This window comes from Pezoporus wallicus, unplaced genomic scaffold (genome assembly GCF_028554395.1).
Source record: "Pezoporus wallicus isolate ANWC-B61680 ecotype Strahan unplaced genomic scaffold, APGP_CSIRO_Pwel_v1 contig_11133, whole genome shotgun sequence".
NCBI classification, from domain to species: domain Eukaryota; kingdom Metazoa; phylum Chordata; class Aves; order Psittaciformes; family Psittacidae; genus Pezoporus; species Pezoporus wallicus.
The window spans coordinates 1252173-1277168 of record NW_026636583.1 but is presented as its reverse complement, the minus strand read 5'-3'; the positions used below and the strand labels follow the sequence as shown (position 1 = coordinate 1277168).

Sequence of the window (24996 nt, the reverse complement as noted above, 5' to 3'; positions counted from 1 at the left end):
AGTGTCTTCATCAAGGCCATTACCCCTTTCATGCTCCTGGTCCATTGAATCATGGTTTGGGCTCATCTTCTAGGTTTTGGTCCATGGGTATGATCCTATCTTTTGGTCTGACACTGCAGTTCCTGCTCAGGCAAGCCTTACTTGAGCCACTTGGAGTGCAGTGCATGTGAACAATCCATCATCTACTCCACTGCATCTTCCAAACTGCATCTTGCAATATAAAAGCAAAATGCATGTTTACTATTCTCAGCATTGCAAAGCTAAAATAACTGTTTTGTGCTTCATCCATAAAATTGCCAGCTAAATATTCATTCTGGAATCGTTACTCCAGGTGTTTGTCAAAGAAGATGTACAAAGCAGACAGAACATGTTTAGCATTTCGTATACCAGGTTGAGCTCCGGGAATGACAGGTTGAAAAATCTTGTTTGGACTCACAGACTGAAACCGTTTAATATAGAAGTCACTGGTGAACTATAAATATGGAAAGCCAATGTGCCATACTTTTATAGAATCCCCATTCTGCATGTCTTTAAACATATTAGTGGTTCAGAGAAACCATAGATGCTAAACTCGCCAATTTTTGCCTTGAACATCTACAATTCCTCAATGGGTGAACCTTCAGAAGCCCAAACGCCTCCACAATACGCAATTCATTTGACTGTGCGCTTATATTAACTGACCCAGCGAAAGCCAACTGTGTTCATTTAGGCTAGGAATTACCCAATTTGTTCACATAATCTCAGCAATTACATGTTCATCTTGTTTAAATATCAGACCTATAGTGTCATTTACGTAGTATCTGATCTTTTTACTTAACCTCAAAGATATTAATCTTTATTAAAGGGGATGAGAGGCAAAGAGGGGGAAGAGATGCTGGTGACAGATATTCTGACAGCTAGGAAAAGTCATTTGTAAAGTGAACATCAGTAAACATTAGGGGTGACATATTGATATCAGCAGCAAGTAAACGGATGGCCGTGCTAGGATGAGGTATTACACCTTAAATTGTGGCAACCATTTTTTTCCCCCCAAGGTTGATCTTTTCTATTTTTTAAAGAGAAATTTACTATTATGCCTCCTACCTCGCCTATGGTAAAATGCCAGAAATTTGACTGAGATTTACTTAACATGACAGCAATGCCCAAGAAAGATGATTACGAAATGTCATGTCTATCTACCCTCATGTGAATCACTTATTTGACATGTTCGTGTCTAAGCTTCGTAGCAGTTTGCAGCATGGTTTCTGGTGCTCTAAGGCAATTTGAAATCTTTGTGGGGAAAACATGAGCTGGCCAATGGCAGTTCATTAAAATAAAGGAATAATAAAGCTGGGATTTGTTCCTCTCCATCCCAAGGGTGTCAGGCCAGAAGTAGGCATAAAGAGCCCTTACAAAATCAGACCAAGAGCGTATGCTTCTGGTCAGGCTGCCAGAAGGCTATTGCTGGTGGGATGCTCTTGCCATCTCAGCTGAAGTATAGGCACACCAAAGAGAAAACACTGATGTTTAACAGTGCTTGAACACAGAAAAGAACCTTGTAAAACTGTCTTTTTAATTCTTCTAGGAATCTGTAAAACGGCACACAAATCTGAAAGAGGGAAGAGTGTGGCTTCTCCCACTTTGCTATAGAACTGGCTTCTTCTTTCCCTGCTTTGTCCAGTTTCTGGAGGGGAGATGTGAAACCCAGCTGTGTGCAAACAAACCAGGAGCCACGAGTGTGAGCTCCTGTAGTGGGGAGCCCATTTAAATCTGCTTTGCTGAGCCTTGGAAGTGACCTAAAGAAAGCAAAATGGAAAGCAAGGTAGAGGCTTTTTGCACAAAATGGAACAGTAGTCATGAATAATTCATGGCTCTCTACCTTCTTTGCCATTTTACTTCGTCTTTTTCAGTAGTTATTGCCTTCCAGGCCAAAAGTGTGTCTGTAGATTGATAATTCATGTGTGGTTGCTGTAATGCAGCAACTTGAAGAGTCAAGAATTAACGTGTGTGCTGGGGATGCAACTGGCCACCAGACCCAGCTTTCTTCAGTGGTCCCTCCACAGAACCAGGCTCTGGGACCCTCTTAGCAAGGAGAAGGCTCTTTTTCCTCATCCCCTTCTAAATATTTCCACCAGCCCTGTTTAAACACAGCAAGTTAATAATAAAGGAGAGGGCTTAAGTCCTGAGCACAATGACATAAATACGTCTAATAGAATTATACACCTTGGCATCTGTTTTAGCACCAGAGATTCAGCCAACCTGCACAGATGCGATATATGTATGAATTTTGAGGTGTAAACACTACAGTCACAAGCCACAGCCACAATATTGAGTCAAGGCTTATTTTGTTGACTGCTCTGTGTTATCCATATAGTCATAACCTCAGTTACAAGGTTTGCATGATGAGACTAATAGCAGCTCTATAAAATGTTAAGTTCTTTCTTGCAGATACTTCTTTAGATGCCCAGTTGCCAGCTCACACACCGGCCTTCTCTTCAGTCACAGTTTAACTCCCAGAAAGCCTGCAGGAGCAACAAAAACAGCTCTAAATATATCCTGTGGGCTATGAAAAGAGAGGGGTTTTTTAGTGTATGGTGGAAGATTAAAGCCATTCTAAATGAAAGTAGACTGTGTAACTGGATACAAGATTTCTAAATAGGAGGCACATGTCAGCAGGCATTACAATGGTGTCTTTAGGTGAGCCTTTGATATAGACTGCTGAATAGTTCAGTGAGATAGATGCGACCATGAGAGAGTTTCACAGCCTTCATTTGTTTTCCAGCTAAAATAAATCTGAACAGAATAGGCTTAAATTACCTGTGATTTTTCTGTCTTTAAAAGGACACATGAAAGCTCATGAGATCACTGCGCTCCCTGGAAAAAAAAAAGGGGGGGGGGGGGGGAGAGCAAAAAAATGGAAAACTATGAAAGATTCATTTTAATGGAATCCAGGTTTAGCTGTTTCATATTTAATAATGTTTAATATTTCATTTACTACTGGGGACTCACCTTTTTCAGAAGAATGTACGATTCGAGGCACCATCGTGCATTAAGATTTTATGTCTGACTGTAGCAATATTGTAAGGGTTGGCATTGGAGCTGCCTAAGCCTGATGCAGAGAGCCTGGAAGCAACAAGGTTTCCTTCTTTTTTCCTACAGCCAAAATAGGAGCCGAAGCCCCAGAAAGTGATGGGGTGTAGCTGTGAATCCTAGCAACAGGCGGAGAGAGAACTGTACGTTTCTTCACATCCTCCAAGTGTTGGTGCCTTCTGGTACATCATTTACAGGAAGCAACAGACACCTTGGAAAGGCCCCTCATGCCTTTGCACCAAGGAAGGGCAAGGAAGGATGGAGTTTTTCCAGTGGGGAGGGTGAGTTATTGCAGTTTGGGTGGGGGAAGCAAAGAACACAACACTCCAGAGCTCATCCTGTTGTTGTTATTGCACTTCCCTGCATCACAACACACTGCCTATTGGTGCAGGGTCTTTTTTTTTCTTCTAATCTTTTTTAAGCCCCTCTTAGCGATAACGTGGGCTCTTCTTTCAGAGTGAATGCTGAAAATTTACACTCAGAAGTGTGAGCACAGGGTTTTCTGCAAGAAAAAGCCATAATTCTGCAGTCTGCATTGAAAGCTGGAGCGTTAAAAGCTAGCGCCTGCGTTTTGCAGCAAGGAAACTGAGACCTGAGCACATATTTCCTGGAAGGAGAGGCTTCTTTTAAATATGCAGCAGGTCTTGTCTTGCCAATATTAAACTAGCTTTTCTTCCTGGAGAGTCTGTCAATACAGTTTGACCTCTCTCTATGGATATTCTTCAGAGCCTGAAGCGCTCAGATAATCTAAAAAGGTCCCCTGACACCATCCTAGGATGGTGGTTTTCAGTTAACTGGCTTCCACAGAACGTGGGACGAAGGGCAAGATGGGATCTCCAGTCTCCCTAGTCCCATCACCCCGTGCAGGAATGTAAGTTTTCCCAGCTGATGCCAGTTTGTTAGGATTTGCCACCAGTTTTCCTATTGGGAGAAGCTTGTAGGAGTTCTGCCTGGATGCAGATTGTGGGAAGAGAAGAGCTGGGATTCAGGGTATTTCGTTGTGCAACACAGACTGCTGCTTCTGTTGAAAGGTTAATTCTGTAGTAAGTAGCACTGGTGGGTTGTTGCCTTGGACTGGATCAGCTGCTGTGAAGACGAAGCACAGACGCAGACAGAAGGTTGCAGCAGAAGAGAAGGATTTGGCTCCCAGCTAGCACCAAAGCTGAAGAAGGGTCCTATGAGACCTTCTGTCTTGTGGGACGTGTTCAAAACGCATTCCCCTCCCAGAGCTGCTCCCTTCAAGGTTTTCTATGAGATTTATTGCTAGGAGAGGGCAAGCTTCTTATTTTTTTTGCTGGCAATTTCAGTTTCAGATCTCATCGAGGGGCTCTGGCATTTGCATTACTTCCCACGGAAACTGAATCAATGTTTGACATCATGGAACAGAATCTCGGGCGTGATTTAGCGTTCGTAAGCCACCAGTCATCAGCACTCTGTCATTCCCCTATGCCTGACATCTTAATATAGTCTGCCCCATGCACACACATGTTCATCAGCAGCAAATTCTTATGCTCTCACCATACATGGGCTGTTTAACATGGGCTTGCACATACGGACATCCAAAAGACACTGGTCCAATATGATCAATTTTCAGTGCTCAAAATGCATTTTCCTTTTAGGTAAGAAGGGAATTTTAAGTCCTTTTAAATAATTGAAGACACCACTGATACAATCAAAAGTCAAGCTCCCCAAGATGAAAATGTCTAGATGATGAATAAGTTAATGGAACTAAAATCCCAGTCGTAGCTGATTAGGGGACTGGGAGAGTTTATCAGAGATGGGAATGTACAAGCCCAGTCGCAGCCTGACCTTGTAACAAATGAGAGCTGAAAAGCAATTAATTGAGAAATTATCAGGGAAAAGCGAAGTTGTATGGTTGGTTAGGTAAAGCAATATGTCAATGGGCCAAGGATTGATTTGGCTGGAATACCTCAAGGTCTCTGTTCTGATGATTCAGGACTTGAAGGAACTGGCCCGAGCCAAGCAATAAAAATAAAACAGGGTTGGGAGAGGGAGTCATCAGTCAATGCAGTGGATCAGTGTTCATGTATTATTTAGCTGATAGTTAAGGGAAGCTATCAAAGAGCAGTCCTTAAACCCAACCTTTTTCCCCCAGGGGAGAGGGTGTGAAGGGAGAGAAGAGAAAATGATTCATGGTGCCAGTGTTCACTGTGCTCAGCTAAAACACCGGGCTGGAGATGGTCCTGGGAACAAGAGTTGTCCTGGGTGTGTAAGTCTTGCTGTGGACTGCAGTGAGGAGGTCACAAAGACCCCCACTGACTCTCACTCCATCTCCCCTTGCACAGCCCCTGAATCTCAGAAGCCATCACTGCACCAGTTCTTTCCCTTGGCTTTTCCTTCCTCCCTTTGTCTGCTACCCGACTTCCCAATGCGCATTAGGGCACAGGCAAATCTAGATGCTCTGCTTCAGTTTGACAGTGGGCATCATTTGTGCCATGATATTTTCTTCCTTCCTGCTGCCTACAGGCTGCACAGGACTTCTACACAGCAGATACCAGCACATCTCCCAGACCACCAAACTAACAGTGACCTCATACCCCCTTGTATCTTGATTTTATCAACTCATCCACACATCAGCCTCCCATGTCCTCCACATTTGGGAAGCTATTGCTGAAACCAGGACTTCAGCGTGTTGATCTAAGCTGCAAAATGTGTCTGGGAACACAGTTCCTCTCCTTCACAAGATGCTTTAGGATCTGAATATGAAACAACCTGAATGAGAACATAGTATCCTGTGGCACAGGAGAACAGCAAAGCAAAACAAATGATATATAAAGTCTTCTAGAAAGATCAGTGGGTTGGGTGAGAATAGCTGTCTCTTTGCTCGTCTTGTGACAATTCACTAAATAACACTAAACTACGTCTCTCTCTTCCTGAAGACAGCAGAAAACCCCCGCAGAACCAGCCAGCACATGTTTTGTGGCAGGATCAGGGCCTCAGACACCACAAACTGTTCCTTTTTGGGATCAAGATCCTGAGATGCTGCAGAAAACCAGGGCTGGAGGGTTGTTGGAAAACTACAGCTTGCTTTCCCATCAGGACAATATTTTAAGCTCTGTTTTTTTGGGGGGGAGAAAGGGTTTCTAAATATCTCAGACTTGATACTGGGTCTTTTTGTCATTTCCTTGACAAAACCTAACCGACAGCCGCCTCCGTGGCTGAAAATAGGAATGCCGTTAACATCAGAGCTATAGCAGGGCAAAAACAGAGGTTTGGCAGATAAATATAAAACGTCCAGTGATGCAGATATAGGGTGGGCCATTTAATGTTAAGTCTAAGGAATGCTGCCTAGAGATAACACAGTAAGGAAAGGTTATAGCGCAGACAGAAACTTGCATAACCCCATCACAGCAGAGATGAGTTGCACGGGGCTCTGCTCTTTGTGCTGTGAGGATGCCGGTGGGGAGGGTGGACCTGGTTTGGTTTTGGGTGCCTTGTGAAGGGGAGCCCCATATGGGGAATTGAAGGAATGGAAGGAAATTAAACTGCTCCCCATGGGAAAACAGATTCCTTGCTGAGACTGGTCCCTGACTGCAGGGAATGGGCAGAGCCCAAGAACACTGGAGGCAGGGAGCTAAAAACCCCACTAATCAAAATTAGAGCAAAGCTGTGATTTCAGCTTGTTAAATCTCAGTGTGTAATAAATACAAGAAACTCCAGTATGTCACTGCAAATAGCCACTGCTGCTGTAAACAGGGTTTTTAGGGGAAAATTTCAGCAGCAACATGGAGATAAAGGAATGACTTTATCCCACTGCCTATGGACATATCTCAACATGTGCTCATTCCTGGGACTCGCAGCGTGTCATGTTCCATGTAATACATTTTCTGTTTGTCCTGACCTGAGAGCTTTGCATTCAAGGAGCAGATCCCCCAAGTGAATTCATCAGGAGGAATAAAAACCAATGCACAAGCCTGGAGTTGCTGGGCCAGCAGATCCATCCTGCAGTTGTCAGTGTGCTGAATTTCAGGGTACAGTCTCCCTTACTTAAGGACCAGAAGGAAGCAGTGGTATTTTTCCAGCCTGTGTTACTGAAATGAGAAAGAAAGGATAAACATGAAGTGTGAACAGCAGCAAACAAGCCTAGGGAGCAGTGCTCAGCAAGGGGGTCATGAAACAGAATACCTTTTGTGACTAAAGCAAAAAGGGTTAAATGGTTTCTCTCATTCCAGCACATCCTCATGGTGTTGCACAGATGCGATCTGCTTGGGGGATGTGGAGACACCTGGGATCCTTAATCCGGTCAGATGCAATGGGACACATGACCATCACGTTCTTTCATCTTTCCTGGCTTTGGGAGGTATGTGAAGCTTGGCTGTGTAGAAATGTTTCCTTGGATTTGTACCATTTTATGCCCAGATAGCGTTCAATCTAACGATCAACTTGGGAGAAAGCTGTGCCTTTTCTAGAGTGACTTACTACCTTACTTTCCTCAGCATTCCCACATAGGTAAGACAGGCTCAAAGCCAGTGCTTACTATTAACACTGGAACAGTCTGAGAAGGGAAAATGGGTTCGGTCCGTGATGAGCAGCATTGTCTGTTCTCCTTTGTTTCCTTTTGGGGATTGCATCATTCCTCTCCTCTGAGGCTGAGCTGCTGCAGAGTCACAGCACAGCATCAGGGAGCTGATGAGGTGGTAGTGGAAGTGCTGGCATGTCCTGGCTCTTATCACATATTATCACCTTATGAGAATGATCAAAGCTGATTCCAAATGAATCCTCTTTGGGGAAGGTCCTTGGGCAGCCCTCTGCTCTGCAAACTCCTAAGGTATTGCTTCTGCAGACGCAACAATCACCAGTAGTAAAATCGGTGAAATCCAAAATGTGGCATTATATTCCTTTGTGCAGCTACCTAGGTGTTATCACAGAGACATTACACGTTCCTGTTGTTATGGTAGGAATCACAAAACATTTGTCGATATATATAAAAGCTCTGTCTGAAAGTATTCTGTGATCCCTGATGGTTTGTGTGTACACTTCCTAGTTGGTGGAATGATCTTACTAATATGAGTTGGTGCAATTTGCAAGATGTTCTTTTAACTAAATTGTACTGATACCTGAAATCCTTTTGTGCTTCAAATACCACTAGAAATAAGACCACAAAGTCAATGCAGAAGTGTACTCTGGTACAGAGATTCATGGCTTTTGGAGCATCCTGCCCCCCAGGAGGTGTGCTGGGCTGCACTCTGATCTCCCAGAGCTGGGAGGAAATTCATATGTGTGATGTCTTTATTCTTTCTTGTTTATTCTTTGTTCTTTATTGTTTTCACTGATGGTCAAGGGCTCTCATTGTGAAGGCTGAGATGTGCCAATGTATCACAGTGTGGAAGGGCAGGAAAATGTCCAGTCTGGAGTCTGATGTAGTTTCCATTATAAACTAAATGGAGAAAGCTCATGAAACCCATGGGACACTTCACACCAGTAGTAGACTTCTGAGTACTTGTGTATGTGTGAGATAGCCAAGGGGGGGAAGGATGCTCCATACTACTGGTGAGGTGTTCCGAGCTCTCACATAGCTTTCTTACACAGGTTCAGACAAGCCATTCAGCTCTTATTTTTCCTCCAAGTCTTGTAAGATGTGGAATCACCCTCATATTGCATCTACCTCATACAGCATCTACCATAGCCCCGATGGAGGGTGGAATGTTAATCCCAGGCACTGCTGGAGTGGGGGTCTCTGGCACCACTGCTGTATTTGCCCTCCACGTTTGGAACAACAGATCAATTTATGTCTGTGATTCTCTGAGGAGAGGAGAATCATTCCAGCAGGTTGGCTCTAGGTGTCAGAGGGGATCGTCCTCTCAAAACACTGTGAACTAGACCCTAACAGAGGTTGGTGTGAGAGACAGTCTTCATTAAATCTGTAAATCTCCCAGCTGGGCTGGCTGTTGTTGTTGCGAAGGGTTAACAGACGCTGCAAAACATTTCTAGGATGAAGTGCTAAGATTTAGTATACTGAATTAATTCTTAAATTAGAACAGGGGATTTGCACATGATTTCTAAGGGAAATTATCTTCTGGGTAAAATTAATACAGGAGATGCTTCAACATCTGGGATGGCATTATTATGAGCAATGATTATCCAGACGTCGCCAAAAGAAAGAGAGCACAGTAGACTCTTTCTTTCCCTAACCAAAATAAGCTGCTCACCCTGAAGGAAGAAGACTATTTGCAGAAGCACTGGCTTATTTGGAAATGCAAAAGCAGTCAATTCTACATGAAGAAGAAAGCAGCATGGCTGGGAAGCAGAACTGCAGGCAGCGAAGGTACCCTTTTATACATGGAGCTCTGGGCATCTGCTTGCCTTGCCTTCGAGCTCTTCATCAAAAAAGGGTGCTTAATGCAGTGCTACAGCTGTCCAGGTGTTTAATGCTCAGAGGCTGAAGAGGAAACACACTGGCAGACGTGACCTGGAAAACCTTCAAAAGGGATGGTTGGTCCATCCGCTCCCTGCACCCAGAGACCACAACATGCACCCTAATGCCTGCTTTTGCCTTGCCTAGTTTAAATAGGGTAGAGAGTAAAACCAAAGCAGGACCTGCCTGAGTTGTTTTGTCAAAACAGTCACCCACCAGGAGGAGCTTATAAATATTTATTTGGCTTCAGAGTATTTCATTTTGTCAAGCAAGGAGGAGGGTGCTTGAGTGGGAACAAGAAGACCGGGGGCACGTTGGCCCCTGCTCCTTTCACGGGAAAAAAAACACCGATGTTTAATTTAAAAGGACATAAATATAAGAGAAATGCCTCTTTTTACTTTCATGTCAGTAGCTGGCTATTAAATTACTTCACAAGTGCTACGTGTGGGACTAGGCGAGTGCATGGTTATTTCTGTCTTCTAAACCAGAGTGCAAGTCTCAGCGTAATTACTTTGGATCCAAGTGTAATTACCAACTGATCTGCAGGAACATACACAGTAGTGACATCCGTTCGAGGCAGCATGAGAGCCTGATGATAACACAGCGTCATTAACACAGCTTAGCACTTCCACACGTGGCCACAGGCCATGGTTTTTCCTCAGGAAAGGGCTCAGTGATGGAGCCTGGAGAGCTCATCAGGAGTCACCTGAGATCCTGCCCCCGGTCATCACGCCTGCATCTGAGGGTATGTGTGAACAAATCAGTGCAGACAACAGCGAGCATGATATCCTAATCATGGGGAATTAAGCCAGAACAGGCTTCTTGACCTCCTTGTTTGGGTATTTCTGCAACTTTTGTTTTCCAAAGCATTGAACCCCCTGAGAAGAAGGAAGGTGCTGAGTCCTGCTGCCACCCCTGGGGTCATTACCCTTCCATTCAGCTTTTCTCTGCTTTACTCTCCTTCACTGTAACAGCACCGTGCTCAGATTTTGGAGTATTTTCTCTTGAGCTCACACCTCATCTGTCTCCTTTTGGAAGACAGCGGTACAGGGATTTTCTTTTCTTTATTCTTTTCCCTTTCTTCTTTCCAAGGCTGCAAGCATCACAGTAAACAACCCATTTATTCTGATGGTCTTGAAAGCTCTCTCTACACCTCCAAGAAGGTCAGAGAAACACTTCAGAAAGGGAAAAGGAGGAAAAAATCCTCCTTTTAGAAAATTGCCTGGTTTGCTACCGCACCTTCCTAGCGACACAGCAAAGACAATGCAAGCAGTGTTAGAATGTGTTATACCACTGTTAGAAATTAAGACTTATTAAAGAAAAACAAGATACATTTTCTTTTCAAGTTAGTGTTTTCCAGTACCTTCAGTTGCATCAATTTTCATAAATAGAAACTAAAAGAGGACAAAACACAGCTTGCATAATTTTCTATAAGTAAGGGACAAAAGATTATACAAATAAGCAAGAAAATACCTCCCAGCTCCTGTGGGTAACAATATATTCACCCATAACTCAGGTTCAGTGATGCTGAAGTGAGATTGACAGGGTAAGTAACCTCTGAAGGAGGCTTTCCTTCTGGGGCAGTCCTGCTAAACCAGGCTTGATGCTTTGAATGAGCTCAGTTGCATAGAGAGGTCTTTTTTCCCCCTCTTAGTTCTGCTGGTTTTATCAGAGCAGCTCTGCAGATGTCAGGGAGATGCATTTTGTTTTCAGTTACGTGAGCATAAATCACAACTGATCTACTGAACTCGGAGATACCAACTTTACTGTGATATCCGTGACATTAAGAGTTCAGTGCCATGGTATTATGACAGCTTAAAGCCCCTCCATAAGGAAACAAAGTCAGGCTTAGCGCTGTCCTGGAAAACATTACAAAGCATGTTTGTTATTGCAAAGAAGACAGCATTTGCCTTGGCTGTAAAAAAAGAAAACCAGCTCTGTAACAGCTAAGATTTCATCTCTACCATTTATCCAGTGTGATTTCCAAGCCTCTTGCACAGATACCCTGCTGCTAACATAGCAGTCAAGATCAGAGCACTTAATCAATCATTCGCTGAGGACAAATATGCGTAATCTAAATTAGAACAAACCGAGGCATATTTTATATGACAGCCGTACAGATCTTTTAAGAAAAAGCATTGGCAAGAAAATGGCATGAAAACAAAATTGTCTTGTGTTTATGCTTAAAGTGGTAGATTTCCTAAAAGCTTCTGTGGAAAGAGGTAGCCTTGAATACACAGGGGCAAATGCTGCTCTCGCTGCTTTCACTTCCACATTCCCATTAATAAACCCGAGTTGTGTTTGCCCCCTCTGGCTCTGAGGCAGACAGCCTGCTGCAGACCTCCATATGATGTAGAGTCCTTCTTGAAAACCTTTCATATTTTATGATCACTGCCAATTCTCTTATGATCAGTGTTGGTTCAGGCTCTCATGAATCAAAAATCAGCTTGTGGCATGCATCTTAGAGCAACCTATTTGTCTGCAGGTAGCAAAGGAAAGTGGCACTTTGAAGAATCAAAACCTTCTGCCTTCAGAACAGAGCACAGGCTGCACAGGAGGCTGGAGCACGAGCTGGCATCTTAGACCTCCTCTTCAGGCTCAGCCCTAGGCATGCTGGGTGACCTTGTGTTCTCCCATTTTCCTCTGGCTGAGATATTATTTATCCATGATAATAAAATACAGGATGCTTCAACTGCAGCTCATGGTTTAATCTATTGTGGCAACTTGCACAAGCTCCCTTGGAAAATAAGCTAGAATCAGAGGCATTAAAAGGAGTGAAAAACTCAACATCTTTAACTGAAGCCACACACCTTCCACCACGGCCAGGCCCTTGTTACCCTGGCTCTGCAGGAGGATATCTCCATAGAGGAGCATCCTGGAGGTGGCCTTTGAGAATAGATGACAGCTACTGCACAGCACACAGTGCCCATCCATTTTGGATGCTCTTCTACAGACCCAGCAAGCAGCAGGAAGGCTCCAGCCCAGCCACACCACCAATACAGCACCAGCACTGCCTCCTGAAAGGAGGATTTTTGCCAAAATGCTGAAGATGTCTGTGCAAACATCCCTTTCCCACATCCCTCTGCAGAGCCAGCTCTAAATAGCTGCTCAGACTTGGTTCTGCCTCAGCTTCCCTGGAAGGAGCAAACGCTCCTACAGCAGTTCACACATCACCAGGACCTCCCATGGGGAATGGATTGAGTTTACCCCCATGTCTGGGGATTTTAAAATGAGCATTTCAGTCCCTGCATGAAAGCGGGTCTGATCCGGGGTGCAGCAGTGCTCATTTCCTCTCCTCCAGCTCTTGTGAGGTTTTTCAGGGACATCTGTCAAGATGTCTGATTCTTCTCCCAGCCAGCATGCCAAGGGGAGGCGCTGCCATCAGTGCCGTTGGCATGGGTGGGTTTGATCAAATGGGTCAGGGAGATGATGGTAGAATCAATGACCCAACATTGTTGAATTAAAGGCAACAGTGAATACCCAAGAAACACCTGGAAAAACAGAGTCAGGGCAATACTGAGGACTTTGGAAATCTTTATCTCCAGTGTCTAAGCAGGAATTTATATGCCTACTCACTCATTTCTGCATCCAGAGGTCAGATATGGATTTTCCTAAGATCTTTAAGCAGGAGAACTGAGTTTCAGCTTCAAGGATCGGAGCTGCGTGTGAAGCTTTTTTACGCTTAAGGACAAGACAGAGCCTTCATTTTGGTCTAAGTCCATCTCAGTGCAGAGAGAAACCCTTGCTCCTCTGAAGCCTTCCAGAGTCAAACCCCAAACTGCTGATACCTTCCTGTTAGCACAAACACTCTCTATAAAATGCAGAAATCCTGTCTTTTGTCTCCAGTAGGCGGAAGAACCCATCCCAAGCCCATCTCTTTTCAAGTGCTGACTTCTTCCTTGTTTGCATCAGTTTCAGTCCGCCAGCTCTTGACAGCTCCAATCAAACGTCTGCCCAAACCTAGATGGTCCAAGCAACTGGCACAGTTGAGGCACGGTTAGAGATGTTGGAGGGATATGGTTTGCATCACATCTTGGATGCACCACCCTGATTCATCAGGTACCATGACAGCCCAGTGGACTGGGGGTTACAGGAGTCCAAACTGACACCATCTCCCTGGGAAACAGAGAATAATCCCCATGTTCTTGTCGCCTTATTGTCCTCCCTCCACCTCATGAAGCATTCATGCAGGCTGGAAACAACTGCCCAAAGCAGAGAGGAAATAAAGGCTCTGCAGGTACCAAAAGCAGCGCTCCCACTTTTCAGTATGCATCCCATTTCCAGAAATCACTCTGAATTACATTCAAACTCAGATGCTCAGTTAATTCCCCCTCAAATGCCTGCTAAAGCACCTCAGTGCTGGGCCTTGGTTTTTTAACTTAGTTTTATTTTCTGTAACTTCTCAAGTATTGACTCAGTCACTTGAATGGGAGGCTGCTGTGTGAAGGTTCTCAAGGATGGACTGGAGCATCTAAATGGAGGCCTCCAAACATGAGTGTTTTTCCCTTAACCTTCCTGCACCATTGGGAATAATAATTCCTCGCGGGCTGTTGCACAGCTTGATTCATTAAGGCTTATGAAGTGCTTTTAGCTCCGGCTCTGGAAGGCTCTGCACAAGTTATTTTGGACTGCTCAGGTGTTAGGAGAGGCGCTGCAGAAGGAATACAGATAAATCACGAGGAGGAACTGCCCCTTTCCTCCATCCACCCCCTGCCCCCCACTGTTCTCCATCACTGTTGGTGTCAAGCAGTTAATTTACAAGCCCAGCGCTTTACAAAGCCCCTGGAGCACCAATTGTCCCTTTCTCATGCAACATCAGCTCCTCAAAAAAGCCAGCTGAGACTCCAGGGGTCACCCCGCTCCTGCCCTTCCCAAGGCAGCCCCTATCCTAATCCGCCTGGATATTCATTTTCGGACAAGTCAGATCCAGCATCATCCCCTTGCAGAATGGTGCTGAGAGCACTGGAATAACCCCAGGGAGGCCTGAAGTGTGCCTGGCCAGAGAGGCAATATTCAATTGGAGACGGTGACCCAGACACCCCACTCACCCGTGAAGGCAGCAACATCAGAGCCCAGTGGGGACAAGGGAATGCTCAGCCTGGCAGGACAACCCAGGAGAGCGATAGGGAAAGAAACAGGTTTGTGGCTTGGGAAGGTAAAGGCAATGGATCTCACATGGCTTTCTTTCCTCCCTCCCTCGCTCCGTCTCCCTCCCCTCTCCAGTCTGTTGCACGGGAGCTGTCGGCCGTGCTGTTCCAGTTCAGGGGCTCCTGCAACAGAAAAGATCAGCTGTTGGAGAACCCATGGAAAGCCCTGGGGGAGAGCCATGGCCGCAAGGTAATCAGCAGGCAAAGTTATTACCATTATGCTGCTAATTAATTCCCAGCTCATTACGTTTCCTGTGGCTAATTTGTACTCGCCGCTGATTTGATTAAACTCATCTCTATGCTAATAAATGTGTTTTCCATTTGTTTTAGCGACTGGAGGAAGAGAGCCCGGTATTTACATATTTTGACGTTTATCAAATAAAACGCGGCGCCTGAATTAATTCTGCTCTGATTTATAAGGGAAGGGGGGGAAGGGGAGCGAGGGGATGCTGAGGGTCAGACATACATTACATGTGAGTAGTGGGGTGCAGTAGGAGCAGGGGCTGTGTGGAGGGGCGATGCTCCCTGGCGTTTAATCCCCATCCTGCCCAGGGATGGCTCCTATAAGGTGGAAGCCACCTCATCATCCCCTCTTCTGCTGTTTATTTCCCCTTCCCAGCTAACTTTGAGGATGTGGGGCTTGGATTTGTGCGTGCATCCTGTGGTGCCCCAGCACCTCGTCAGGTGGATTTTTCTTTGTCTTTCAGAAATTGCTCTAAATGTTGATTAGATTTACACTGCAGTGACTTTGTTTTGCAGTTCCCTTTGGCAGGACTTGCTACGGTGATACTGGACAGCTTAGATTCCTACTCGAATAGGGAGGAACAGACACTTTGCAATGCTATTATAGATAGATAGATATACATATATATCTTAGGCAGTATTTTGCCCTTTCTCCACCTTGTAAACAGCAGAGCAGGAAGCTCTCTCTAGCCCTCAAGCTTTTTAAGCTCAAGACTAAATCTTCAGGGCAGATCTTCAGCAAGGGAAACTCTATTCAAAACTGCCATCCTGCTTCCTGTAATGAATTGCTGCAGTATCAGTGTTCTCTTCATATAGGGCAAATCCTAATAAAAAACAAGTGTAGGTCAGTGGGATCTGCGCTTTTCCATCAGTTCAGAGTTTGTGAAATCCAGCCTTTCCTTTTTCCAAGGAAAACGGGCAGTTGTCACCAAACACATCCCCTACCTGTACATGTGTGTTCATGTCTGTTGGCACACATGTACATGTATCACACAGGATGGAAGCTGGAGACCCTCCATACAGCACAGATGAGGGAGGGCTGGGGTGGAGGCAAAGCAGGGAAATGCTCCTCTTTTGGGCCTGCCAGATCAGCAGGGATGCCTGGGAGCCCAGGGCAGGGCTGATCCATCCCAGTCTGCCTCCCTGCTTTGTTCTGGAAGTTTGGCTCAACCGGAGAGGGATTTTTTCCCTCTCCTTGCCTGCTTTCAGCTGCTTTCCCTGGTTTCTCTCCCAGGTTTGCACATCACACCAGTGGCCCCCTGGCAGCCCACAGCTTTCATTCACACTCCCAGCTAAAGTTTCCCAGCAAAGAGGAGCCCCAACAATGCCACTTCTCACTCTGGCAGTAAGACACCTTCCACCACCGCTGCTTCACCCCAGGCAATCTGGAAACAGCTTGATTGCTTAAGTAACAATTAACAGCCTTGTCTTTTGGGAGCGCTTCTGGTGCGCCAGGCGCATCCCCTGCTCCAGAGCCTGCACGTTCCTGCCGTGGTACCCAAACCATGGACATCCCCCAGCTCCTTCACACTCCTCATCCTTCTGTGTGGGAGGAGGGGGTTGGCTGTACCCATTATGATGCTTTCCCTCCTCTTGCACTTGCTTTGAGGCTGCAGGAATGTGCCCGTGCTGCTGCTTTAGATGCATAGGACAAGGCTGTCCCACTGGCAATGCCACATGGACCCCTCATAGGGCTGGATCCAGACCACAGCAGCAGCTCCCAGGGTTGGTTCTAAACCAGGATCTCAAAGAGGACCTGCAAGAGCCCTGTCTGGAGTGATGGGGTGATGCCTGACCCTGAGCACCACCCAGGTATGGCACAGTCTTGTTTCCCTATCACTAGAACCAGCTAAGCCACACAGCCGAGCGATTGCTGGACTTTTCCTATAAAAGGTTTTAAGCCTTTGCAAAAACCGGGAAGTATTACCAAGAAAAAAACCCTGCCTTGTTTCACATTAACAGCCTTTGCTTTGCCTGGCTAAGGTGGGACAATAGCCACACGCTGCATGGTATCAATGTCACAAAGAACAGACCCAAAAGGCTTCGGCTCAGGACAAATAAAAGTAACATTGATTCCTTTTTATTTTTCTCTCTTTTTTTCCCCTCCTTTTCCAGCTGGTATCAATACATTAAACAGCCACACTGGAAAAGTGAAATTGATTCAAGGCCTTCAGCGCTCCCTGCCAAAAAAGCCTCCTGCAAGGATCTATTCTGTATTGAATTACAGTCTGGAAAAGTTCAATAGGTTATTGTACAAACAGAGAGCAAAAGCCCGTCAACAATGGAGCCAAAGTGATTGTGCAGCTCCTTTGTGCTCGCCAGCCCCGCGCCCCTCGCAAGCTCGGATGTTAAATCAGTTTAATTAAAATGGTGGGCTTCAAATGCTTCACAGTTTTTTAATGCACGGCCCTGTGTAAAGACATGTAGGCTGAGGTTTAAAGCTGCCTTCCTGCGCTGGCAGCCTCTCCATCCCTTTCTTGGTCCCTAAATGGCAGTGAATCTGTAGAGCTGCTGAGCACTTTGGGCAGGTGCTGGGTCTGATGTCCAGAGCAGAATGGAACAGTTCAGAACCTGCCTGTGCCCCTGCAGCCTGTCCTGCAAAGGAGAAGGGTCCCCGGGCTGGTCACATCTCCCTTTTGCTGTTGGTGACGTGGCTGTGGACACGCATGGGGTGAGCATCCGAGGTGTGCTACCCTTTGGCCAGCCCCAGGCTATCTTTGCAGGCTGGAGCTGTGCTTTGGGGCACTATGTGTGCAGGGGATTCGACTGTGGGACCCGCCAGCACTGGTATCCTCCCCAAGGGACTGAGGGCTCTCCATGAAGGGGGAGGTCCCTGATGCTGCAGCAGGTCTGTCTCAGGTCCCACTGGAGGGGCAGGAGGCACTCACAGCGTTGTTTCTAAATCCCCCTCTCCATCTCTAATTAAGATTCAAATTGAGTATAGAAATCATGTGTAAGTAAGATGCTAATTATTAAAGTCATTGATCTCCCAGACAATAAAGCAGCCTCTCTTTTCTGGCCTGCCCATATTTTGAGGCAGCTCTGAGCCCCTGCAGGAGTAAACACCCAGGATACGTGGAAGGCACATTTGAGAAGTGTGTGAATGATTGATTTTGCAGGGAGGTGAAGTCCCCATCTTGCTTTGAACAAAACCTCTTTACAGCAGCCCCAGCCCCAGCCAACCCTGGCCACACATCTGGCGCTCTTGATAACTCAGCTCCCCATAATGACATGCATTAAACTTTCTTCCCCCGCCTCACTGGACATCTCCCTGATGCTCTTGCCCATGCTGCACCATTGCATTTATTTTCTCATTGGAGTGAACAGGATTTACTACTTTGTGTGCGCTTGGTGGTTTCTTGTGCTGATTCCTCTCTGGCTCAGGGCCACACAAGAGGAGGGGGTCAGTGTTTCCTGGACAGATACGAGGTGTTTGGGGTACGTGGTCCCTAACAGCACGTATAGACACTAAGTGTGCATGGTTTGTAAGTACACACAGGACTGGAGACACAGGACCCACGGTCCCTGAGCTTGCAGAGCCTAACAAGCACCCCAGAAGGCAATGACCCATCTGACTGCTGTGCCCTATGGAGGGGCTGTTGCATGGGCAACAAAAACTGATGGTGGGCAGATGTTTCAGAGCTCCTGCTCCAACTGGACATCCTGCAGTCCTTCTCTAGCCATAAAAACAGCCTTAGGAACAGGGTGTGTGTTTGGAGGGACTGGGGCTCTGCAGCATCCTTGTGAGAATGCAGTCTGTCTGTCCATCCTCTCCATTCCAAAGCCATCCCCACTGTCACGGGCTTCAGGAGCCAGGCTCAGTGGGTTTGTTCATGAGCCATAGAGCAAACCCTCAGGGCAGGATGTCTCAAGGTTTCATTCCCTTGCCCCCAAACTAGGCTACCTTTTCTGGCTGAACATCCTCCCTAGGAGTCATGGGGCTTGGGGAAAAGGTGCGTATATATGAAAGAATGAATGAGTAATTACAGGGAATGATCTGGAAAGGAGAGCAGAAGCAGTGTAGGGCCAGGCTGCAAGGTAGGGAGGCTAAGCCACAAGCTGAGAGGGTGAATGAAGGTGGCCAGTGCTTTAGTAGCTGCAGCAAGGGCAGACTAGAGAAGGAAAAGACTTGGGCTGCAGCAGAGAGGGATGCCAGCCTGGAAACACAAAGTGCAGTACCACACTGCACCAAAACGCTGGAATTAACATCAAAGCAATCCTGGAGCAAATGAGATTACAGTATGCATGTTAATGAGGCAGCAGTGCTAATCAGCGAGGATGCCGCGCTAGGAGGCCGGCACTGCCAGTTTGGGATTGTGGTTGTCAGGCTGGACAGAGGCTTCCATTTGGAATAAGGATTCTGCTTGGTTTAAAAACCATCAGTATTTTTGTGGGGTTTCTGGCAATCTCGGGTCAGATTTGATTCTGTCAAGGAGATGTCTGGCCCTCCAGGGTACAGAGAAGAACTTGGAAACGTGATTGAGGTGGTCCCCAGAGCCAAACTGAAAACCTTTCCAAAGCCAAAGAGTGGATGAAAGTTGCCCAAAAATGTATTTTACTCTATTTTTAAACCTTATTATTTTTAAGCCAACCTGACCAGTCTGCAGAGGGCAGGATCCATCGCTTTGCACACAACAGGCAGTGCATTCATGTGTTAAGATTTCCTAAGGAACACGAAGCCACTCAAGGCGCGAGGGGTCCAGCTCTGCTCACGTTTGGTGCCACAATGCTGATGTCAGAGTTATACTTCACTACTGAGCTCCAAAACTGGAGCTTTTGAAAGTCAAGAGCCCTAAAAACAGCATTTCCTTGGGAATCATGTGGCTTCAGGCAAAAAGCTATAAAAGGGGCAGCCCCACCGCAGGGAGGTTTGAGGAAAGGGATGGCAAGAAGGTCAAGGTAAGAAGGACATCATGAAGAAAGAAAGGATTGAGATAAAGAAAGGCAGATAAGCTTCTCACAAGAATTAAAAGGGCAGGACCCACAGCAGAGGATAGGTATGAGCCTCTGCTACCACCATTCTGCCTGAAACCTGGGATGCTCCCAGAGACCAGGGAGCAGATTCATCTTGGTCAGAGAAGCTTTGGAGCAGAGTCAGGAAAAGGCAAAACCTTTCTGGAGCTTTTCATCTGTCTCTGTAGCAAAGTAACCCCTTGGGAGCCAGAGGAAGGTGGAGAAACGGCCACCCCAGGGGATGGGAATGCTGCAGCGTGTGCTATGAAGGTGCAAATCACCCTGGGAAATCAGCCCCAGCCTCCTCAAGGCTTCTCTCAAGCCCTTTTTATGGGGAATGTCACTCTGATCAAGGAAACTAGCCTTGTTTTGATCTGTTTTTCAAACAGCCTTTCTTCTTGATTGGAGAAATTGGCTTAAATGGGTCTCTTTCCCTTTTCTTAAGCAAGGCTGCAATTCATTTCTGCCTCCTTCTCTTTTCACCGATAATCTTATTTGCTGGGATTGTGAATAAAGCAGAATTCAGGATATTTGTTTGTAGAGCAGAATGAGATGTTTTACGTGCAAGTTTGCCATGTAAACGTGTATCTTCTGCAGGTGGCTCTGAGTGATGTGTAGCAGTGGGTGCCAGGAGAGCTGATACTCAGTTCCCAGCTCTTATCCAGCTCTAAGAACATCTCTCCTTTTGCTTCAGAGAGGGTGATGCTGTGGCTCAGCTCCACAGAAATCACTCATGCCTTGATGCAGAGGTGCTGCAGGAGCGGGATCCCAAAGCTGCATTTCCCTCACTGCGTCTCCCAAGCAAACAGATCTGGGCAGAGCCATGGAGTAACCAGACGCAGCCCTGCGAAGGTGCAGATGTACCTCCCTTCTGCTGCAGATTTACATGGCTGGGGAAAGAAGCTGTTCAGTACTGCTTTCCATGCCAGGGAAATCATTAACAAATTAATCATTTACTAATTAAACGGCATGATACCCATGTAAAGGGAGTGTGATTATCCTCTTTTGTGAGTCAGGAAGCTAAATGGCGCTTCTGATTTTAAACCAAAATTGCCCTTCTTGCAACCCTGCAGCTTCTGCAGCCACAGCCTTTGCTCCATGGCCAAAACAGCATCTTCAGAGCACCCATCTCTGCTCACCGGTGGGAGAAACCACCCCAATTTGCACTGATTCAGGCACCATTGCTGCCTGATGGCTGTTTGTGGGCTCTTTTGGGAAAGGGTTGGAGGCTTGGCTGGGTGTTTTCCCATGTCTTTTCAATGTAGTATGGATTCTGGAGGGCTGGAAGAGCCAGACAAGGAGATGCGGCTGCATCCTTGCTGGGCATCACGGAGGCTTGCTGGGTGCACGCACACCCTTCACCACCCTCTGGATGAATCGCAGCCTGCAAAAGGTATCTGCAGAGTCAGGAGAAGTGAGGGGGAAATGAGAGCCAAAATCTGATCTGCTTCTTTGCATTCTTCTGTTTTTAGTTAGACCGCACATGTGAGATTAAACCTCTGCTTTATCCCAAATGAGGAGCATCTGGCAACAGGCAGGAGAGAGGAAACTTCATCTGTGGTTGATGAGCATAAAAAGTGAGCAGGAGTGAAACCGGGAAGGCAGAGCAGTGGCACTGCTGGTCAGTGAAGACCATGGCAGTACCCTTCTCATTGCACTATGAGATGCTCATTGCACTAGGGATGCTGCTAAAGAAATTCTATAGTCAAAATGCCAAGTGATTGCGTTGCAGGGATGTTTGTCCTTGCTAAGACCTCTTGTACCACAATGTCCTGAGTGAAGTGCTCAGAAAGAGCAGAAACTCCCCAGAACTGAAGTTAAAATGCCTCCCTTCATGTGATGGTCTCGGGGTGTCCAGCACACGGACAGCCCCAGCCCTGTGCACCTACATGGAGTTGTCATAGGTATTTATTTTTACTAAGTGCAGCTCTCTATTATTGCCTCCTCTGGAGCTGCAGTGCAATGAAAATTCATTCCCTACGGCCTTGCCCAATAACTTTTGGAACAATATGTTGCCCACTTTTCTTTACTTTGTGCTCTGGTTTCATACACTCAGTCAATTGCGGATGTCATACAATAAAGTGGCCCTACTTGTCAGAGAGAGAAAAGCGTGCTGGACTTTGCTGTGCACTTGTTTGCTTTGTGTTGTATACACAGAATAAAAGTTAATTCAGGAGCAGCTAGGAGAAAAAACACTGCGAGCAGGAGCACAGAGATACAATGGTCTGAACTCTAAAGCCTTGCTGATTCCAGGGAAGTAAGAGACATCCAAGACAGTTCCTTTTCCCGTCATAACTCAGTACAAATAAATAGAAGAAGGTGAATGGAAATGGAGTAAATTATTTCATTGCCTGGAGGGACAAATGAGCAGAAACAACTGGGCTGGCTTTTCCAGGCTTTCAACACTTCGGCCTGCTTTAAAAAATACCATATTCAGTCCCTTGCTATTGAACTTCATGGTAGCCATCCATCCAAGGTTACAACAGCCAGGCAGCCCAGCATCGTTTTCCAGTTTGATTTTGCAGGGATAAGGTGACACGGGGGTAATGTCCAAGAGCCTCCTCTTCCTCACCCTCATGGGGACACAAAAAGCTCTTTATCCTTCGGGCACAAGAGCAAAGTGCAGCTCGAGATGCCCTTAAGGAGCCGGATTTGCGCTTTGGCTGCGTTGGGAGGCTCTGCCGCAGCCCAGCGCTGACGCACACCCAGGACTAGCCCCATTTTTCTAAGTCAAAGCACATCTCTAATTCAAACACAAAGTGAAAGGATGCTGGAAAGCCACTGGCCTTTATGGTTTATTAAGCTCCTTGTGCACGCATCATTTTAGCCCTGGTTTCTTTAGACTAGACCATTTCACCACTGTGCTGCACTCCACAAAACCCACCGAGCCACCTTCCCTCCTTCAAAATGATGGAAGAAGTCTGGGGAAAATCCTGCTTTTGTGGCTGAAAGATGATGTGACTCTATTTTTCTTCTTAAAAATAAGAATAACAGTCACATTTCTGAACAGCTCTTTATTAAACTGTCCAAACACATCATCTGCACTGGAGGATGTAAGGGCTGACACCAGACAAAACCATCAGATTGCTCCGAGAAAAATGCACTGGCTTGTCTTGACAATTTAGGACTCTGTGGAATACCCTGTTCATATTTGCTGTTGATTTTAAGACTGAAATTTGCAGTATGAAAACAGACATGTCCAAGAAAGCATTGCTCAGCTTAAACTTAAAAGGACAGAGATGCAAGATTACAGCAGAGAGATGCAGCTCCTGGCTCTGAGCCCTTTCTTAGGAACCAGCTTTCACTTTGCCTTGGGCTTTTGGTCTATCAGCATCTAATGAAAGATGACAGTGCAGGCTCCCTTAGGGGCTAACGTGGGCAATTTCAGTTCTGGCATTTTAATTTATCTGTAACCAGCAGTTTTCAAAAGGGTAGAGCTAAAAAAGAACTTGGCTTGGTCACACACACACAGACAAAAAAGGGGGAGTTGTGACATAAAATGCATGAGGAGGTTTGCTGCGTTTTAACTCCTTGGGATCCTGTGATGCAGAGCAGAGCCTGTAGCCGTGGCCATCGCCTCTTAGCACGTTGGCTTGGTGCTATTAACCCTATACACCAGGTAGCTGTTTTTTCTTTAGGTGAAGTGGATTCCTCTGTGGTTTATGGCTGTTGGGTTTAGGGCTGGGCACATCTTCTATATTCCTGACAGTTTAGGTCCCGACTTTTCCCTTTTATTAATCCCCAAAGTTGCATTCAGACACTGTAATGGCGAAAGGTTGGCTTAGGATCAGCAGCAGCCATAAATCCAGAATTAAAGGCTGCAGGTTCATCTCTAGCCCATCCCATGGTGTCTAAGTGCTGCAGGGGGGGGTCAGAACCTGCTGTGAGCAGGCCTGAGCACTGATACACTCATTGCATGCATGAGCTGATGCTCACTGCAGCATCATGGGCAGCCCGGGATGCTCATCCCATGCCCCAGGGATAGAGGAGCATCTCACTCCTTGATCCAGTCTTCCCATGGCATCTTTCTTGCCAGGTTTCCTGCCATCCCACATGCCTGGGAGCACAGTTATCATGGCAAGCTCCGTGCTGACACAGCCCAACACTGCAGCCCTGCTGATGAGAGCACCTGGCACCAGCTCACATCCGAACCTCATCAGTAGCTTTTGACACTGCTGTTTATTTGTTCCTTGGCATGTTCAATACTCCCCCAGGCACCTGGCTAGCCCCAAGTCACCCAACAGCATCAGCGAGTTCCTAACGGCTGGGTCCAGTCCAGCCTCTGCCTGACCTGGGTTGGGGTTGCAAAGCCTTATTCAGGATTGAATGGGTTAATTCTTTCCAAGTATATATTTTTTTAACTTCTTTCCAGGGAAGAATTTCACTTTGCCTTTTTTTTCCCTCCCTGCTGCCTCTAGAGGACCAGGCGATTCAAGGCACAACTCTAGCAGATGGTTTTGGTGATGTAAAGCACAAGGGGATCGCTCCCAAGAGCTGCAGAGGCAGTTAAGTCAGAAATGAACTGATGCATGCAGTGTGCCACAGCCCCCATCCCACCCGGACGCAGACACTGTCATAGAATCATAGAATCAAGTATGTTGGAAAAGACCTTTAAGATCAAGTCCAACCTTTACCCCAGGAAGCCTGTGCTGTCACCATGGCCCCTGCAGTGATTTATACACAGAGCATCTGATCCAAAACCTGCTGGAAGGGGCAATGAGTCCCTGCCTAAGAACCCCCAGGTGGGTGAAACCCAAATCAGACCTCTCTTTGGTGACCCTGCCACTGCTGCAATCACTGCATGACCCACTGTGGGAGCTGCACCCGGTGCCGGGCAATGCAACCGGTGATCGTGCTGCAGAGCAGGAGATTATTATGGGTTTTATGTTTACATATTCTAATGTAAAACCTTAACCTTCTGTCCACGGCAAATATTGCCAAAGTTGTTAGAGACTGAGAAAAGCAAATCCATATTTTGTCAATATTAGACTGCTGATAAACAAAATTTGAGAACTAAATGCATTCTGTGCTTAGCAAGTGAAAATTAATGTCTGATAGGTGAGAACTGACTTTCTCTTAACATGTCCCTTGCTTTCGTGAGATAATCTGGAGCTATATTAGGAAATACAAACATTTTGAAGAAGAAAATACATAATTTATAGGGAAGCAGCTCTGAATTAGCCAGAGCATTGCACTAAGCTTTACCAC

General features: G+C 46.2%; 1 long non-coding RNA gene across 2 annotated transcripts; it reads left to right on the top strand.

Annotated features, from left to right (window-relative positions):
* The first annotated feature begins 32 nt into the window (after positions 1 to 32).
* LOC130594771 (uncharacterized) lies at positions 33 to 14901 on the top strand. Of its 2 annotated transcripts, XR_008971162.1 has the most exons (4): positions 33 to 1801; positions 3139 to 3350; positions 7263 to 7390; positions 14669 to 14901. It is a non-coding gene; the product is annotated as an uncharacterized LOC130594771 (long non-coding RNA). The 2 variants fall into 2 exon arrangements; XR_008971163.1 differs by lacking the exon at positions 3139 to 3350.
* Positions 14902 to 24996: the final 10095 nt, after the last annotated feature.